Genomic DNA, 5,565 nt, shown 5'->3' with positions numbered 1-5,565 from the left:
ATTAGTCGCGCTGAACCCAAGTATTTTCAAAAATTCTGTAAAACACTATTTCCTTTCATTTTAATCCATACCTTATCTATCCAGTCACATATTATCGCCTGTCTTCACTTTGAACTGTATCACAATAATTCATATATATATTCTTTATCTAATACCTTGAAACGAGTAATTTTTTTTTTTAATACAATGATAGGCTTGCGTTTGACCGCTACCCGACTAGAAAAAAGGTCAGGTTCAACCAGATCATGTATTTGGACCGGATCAGGATAGAGTGAGGCATGCCAGATCCGGCAAGCTCTATCAGGACCAGGCCTGGTCCAGACAAGGATAGCCTGATGTAAAATATAATCAAGTATGGTAAGGCATACTGGATCAGGACCCGGTTCGGTCCAGATAAGGGTAGCCTGATGTAAAATATAATCAAGTATGGTAAGGCATACTGGATCAGGACCCGGTCCGGTCCAGATAAGGATAGCCCGATGTAAAATATAATCAAGTATGGTAAGGCATACGGGATCAGGACCCGGTCCGGTCCAGATCAGGATAGCCTGAAAGAAATTACGCAAACTGAGCCTGAATCGCGCTATCAATATTTTTAAGCGCACTTAGTATATATACAGTTATCAGGACAGTCTAGCAGAGAGTCCATTACTACACAGTGGAGCAGTCGTAAGTAGTAGGAAGTAGTTAATTAGTGGTTAATTATTAGAAGTTAATAAATAAAATTTAATTACTAACAATAGTTAATTAGTAATATAAAAATAAATAAAAATAATTGATATTTAAAGTAAAACATACATAAATAATACATTAGAAAAAATAAACGGAAATAAATGTCATAACAACTATGTTAAGTAACATATTATGTATAATATCAATTCACCTTTTTTTATCAATTTTTTCAAGAATATACATTCGTGTTTTTTAAAATAACCGGACCGAACCGGCTGATCAGAATGAGATGAGATTTCCTGATCTGGACCCGATCAGGGAACCTCACCTCATCCTGATCAGGTCCAGACAAATCATCTGCGTTACATACCTTACCCGGTCCAGACCAGGCATGCCCGGTCCGGTCCTTCTAAGGAACGCGAAAAAATTTCTACTCGAGTATTTCACCTGATGATAAGTGAAAATGCGGTCTAAGATGGAGCACGCTTACCTAGAAGTAACCTGTTCACTCGGGACGTAAAGATCCCCGAGAAGTGAGGTTATAGTTTTCCGGAAACACAGACGCCGGTAAAGAGTTCCATTCTTTGGCCGTACGGATCAAGAATGTACTCGCGAATCGCTTAGTGCGTATAGGTAGGTGCGTATTCTTATATATGTACTCTTATATATGTATGTTATATGTTATATATGTTTTCTTATATATGTATGGCTCAAAAGATTTTTATAAAATTTAGTAGGCAGGGGGTTTAGGGGGCGTTAAATTGATCTAGCTAGGATTCATTTTTAGAAAATATCGAAATATCTTTAAAATAAATTTATCTCATATCAGAAAACAAAGAACCATCATATATATAATGTGATGGATTCTTTATATTCTATGAGCGAAGGCATCTGTAGTGTCCACACTCCCTCGACACCGTTGTTTCACTTTCACCCGGATAATCTAATGTCTATAGTTTCCTCTCGCATTCACTATTATGTATTCTTTTTTTTTATGAAATAGATCAAAAATATTATAACATGTCAACATACGAAACAATGAACTTTTTATCAATGTATAAGTAGAGTGTATGTAAGTAGGTACAATGAAGATTACATAAAAATTAAGATCTCAACAATTAAATAAAATCTTAACAACTATACATATAAGCTTAGCCCAAGACCGTTTACCAGTTTGTATTGACGAAATTAGTCAAATGGCATATATATTGATTGATAGTTGAATACACCATTCAAATTATTTAATTTCAATTTGTCGTAATAGATAGACTAGATAGATTTGACATTTTATAAATATCTTTATGTATAAACATCTATATGTATAAACATAGATACCTATTTGATAAATTGTAACTGTTACTGCCGGTATTACAAAAATAATGCAGTAATAAATAGTTTTTGTGCTTATTTCTTTATTATTATTTTTTATTATATAAGTACATATAGTGTTTATAAAAAAATAACTAAATAAGGAAAGTCTTATGGTAGTGGTAAAACAAAACCTAAGTGTGAATTTGAAATGACAAAACAAAAACAACTGGTACGGTACACACATTAACAGGTGCAAGAAGCGTAAAACGTCTTCAAGCGTTTATTGGAATACGTATAAGAGCAGTTGTCTAATTACCTTTGAGTATTACGTCCTAGGAACATTACTGCGGACACATAATGCAACTTTGAGGATAAATTGATTTATCGACATCCCATTATAAGCTGATGAATAGTGAAAGTTTGTCTCTGATGAAAATATTTTTTACCTTGTAGTAAGATAATGCTAACCTATTTTTGAGTATATTTATGTACACACACACACACACACACACACACACACACACATCAGCTCATCGCAGTCCACTGCTGGACATAGGCCTGCCAAGTTTGCACCAAAAATTGGTGGGTTAGTGACCGCAGGGCTGGCTTTGTCGCACCGAAGACGCTGCTGCCCATCTTCGGTCTGTGTATTTCAAAGCCAGGACCGACGGCTTAACTTGCTCTCCGAGGCACGATGGGAAGACCCATGATGACAGACGTCCAAACCGGAAAGAAATATTTGTACTAATACAAATATCCATCCCAAGCGGGAAACGAACCCGCAAACCATCGGTGTTTTAGGTGACTACTCTGATCACTACACCAGAGCAGTTATTTACTTGAATTTATTAATTTTATGTAGTTCTTCGTAATAAATACCTTACATGACGCAAAATGTTTTAAATGTGCGCATTGTTTCTAAAACTAACACTATCAAATGCACAAAAAAATTGTCGTGCTTTATTATTGTTTATTCCATAGGAAGAGAACACAATACGCTTTACTATGTAGCCTATGACGGGCAGCTCATTTAATACTTTCCACTGGTTGCATAGACTACGGAACTAATTATGTATTGTCATAGTATATCAAAGCGATGCTAGGGCAGATGTAACTCAATCTTCGAAGACTATTTTTAGCAATATTGGGGTACATTAAAATATGAAAATAATCAAGAAAAAAAATCTTATCATAATATTACTCATTTATTTATAAACAAAATCAACTTATAAGTTGACATATTTGTCATAATTTAGTTGAAAAAATAATCTTTTTTAATATAAAAAATCAAAAATAAAAAAATAATTATAAAAAATGATAATATTATAATATGAATAATATTTTTCGATTTTACCGACATAATAATAAAAAAAATAAGAACTGGCTATTTAAATTAAAAAAAAACGAGTGCAATTAGAAAAAGAAAGAAAAAATAATAATCGATCTCTAAATCTGAGGATTTGAACCATGGTCTTTTCGGTCTGTACTATTTACTTATTTAACAACCGCTCTGGTCAAGTGGTGTGTATGCCATTTATCTACGCGCTTAAACAGCAGTGGTTTGCGGGTTCGATTCCTGCTCGGATCATAAGACATTTGAAGCTTGATTTGATTATTTACCTTTCAGCAATCCAATAGGGCTTATCCACTACGATTGCTCAATATATCAAAATCAAAAATCAACTTTATTCAAATAGGCTTCAAAAGCACCTTCGAATCGTCATTTTACAAATTAAAACTTTAAAAGTAATTATTATTTTTAAAAGTGAAGCTACCACCGACTCGGAATGTACAATTCTAGATTCTACGCACCGAAAGCGCAATTTCGCAGTTACGCTTTTAAAAATAATATATAAACTGTGTTTTAGTACAAAATTTGTAATATCTTGCATGAAATATAAAATATAATAATAGCTAAGTCCACACATTTTTATCATCTATGTAATCCTGCACCGAATATAAAACAATAAGTTTTATCTATTTATTTGTTTTTAATGACAACTTTACATTTACGTAGTTTGTGGGATTTTATTATACATGTGAATACCGTAACCCAGAAAGGAGACGACTTTTCGCAGTCGGAAACCTGAAGTAGGCATATAATATTGGAGTATACATAATAACTTAATAAGTATTAATCACCATCATCACTTCAACCTATCGCAGTCCCCTGCTGGACATAGGCCTCCCCAAGTTCACGCCAGACATCACTTTTTTCCGCTATAATCATTTATTTATTTGGATTACCAACAAAAATTATAACAATAATACAAAAAGAAATATTTTACATATTAGATTAAAGAAGTTTAATTGTATTCCTTTTTAAAGGTCATCGCAACATGCAATAGTCCGGAAACCTTTGACAACAGATCGTTATAAGTACGTGCCAGTCGGGATAAAGGGGAATACTTGCCAAAGTTTGATCTGTAGAGGGATACATTTAACAAGACGTGCGGTTCCCTGGGTAATCTGGGTGGTATATTGTAATGGGATAATTGGAGTATTAGTGGACAATCAATGTTCTTATTCAGTGTTCTGTGCAGAAATATCATGTCCGAGATAGTTCTGCGCGATTGCAGTGACGACATATTATGTTGAACCACCCGTCCTTCGTATGAATTACTACTTTGACTGCCGTTCGAGCGGTACGCGAGATGACGCAGCAGTCGCTTTTATATTCTTTCTATTCGAATCGTATGGTTTTTGTAGTGAGGACTTCACATTTGACTGCAGTATTCTAGGTTACTTCTGACCTGACTTCTATAAAGTTTAATTGTAGTAGCTGGCTTTCACAACTCTGGAATTCCTCAACACAAAACCCAGTGACTTTGTAGCTGAGGTGATTGTGCTATCGATATGATCCAGCCTTTCATCCAGCCTTCACCGGCAATCTTACGTGGGCGGGAATAGTGGGTTGCCGGGAACTGAGACTTTTAAGAAGAGAGGGTGTGGCTATATTCTTTACTGCCGTAGCCACACAGTATGTATAATAAGAATTGATTGGGTAAAAATTAGGCATATAATATAAATATTCAAATCGTATGTTCAATTAGACGGTTTTACATTATATAAGTAGTTTTAAATTAAATAGAGATTAATTTCAAAAGTTTTGATCGAAATAAGTAAAACGATACGCTTCTTTAGGACGTTTGAGAAAACAAAATATTTTATGGATAAAAACTATTGCTGAGACAATTCTTCTTCTCGTACTAAATAGAATGATTATGGTATATTATACATATATACACTATCCTTCTGCAGATTGGTAAATGAGAACTTCAATTAGATAGCTTTGTTGCAATATTTCACATATTTCGTAAATTATGGCTTAAAATAATTATTTTATTTTAGATGAAGTGGTTTTTCAATAACTTTTTGTGAAAATCTTTCCAGGACCCTACGTATCGGTTTTAAATTTTAAAATATGGTTTTATAAGAAGATGTTTTAAATTATTTCTGAGTTGAACTAGTTTTCACAATCAATATAAGGTTATTGTAAAATAATTAGACCAGCGTGATCGTGATACACGTACGTTCGAATTCCATTAGTTAGTCGGACCGGTTGTAACTGAAGCATAATGC

This window comes from Melitaea cinxia, chromosome 4 (genome assembly GCF_905220565.1).
Source record: "Melitaea cinxia chromosome 4, ilMelCinx1.1, whole genome shotgun sequence".
NCBI classification, from domain to species: Eukaryota; Metazoa; Arthropoda; class Insecta; order Lepidoptera; family Nymphalidae; genus Melitaea; species Melitaea cinxia.
This window is presented reverse-complemented; position numbering follows the sequence as displayed.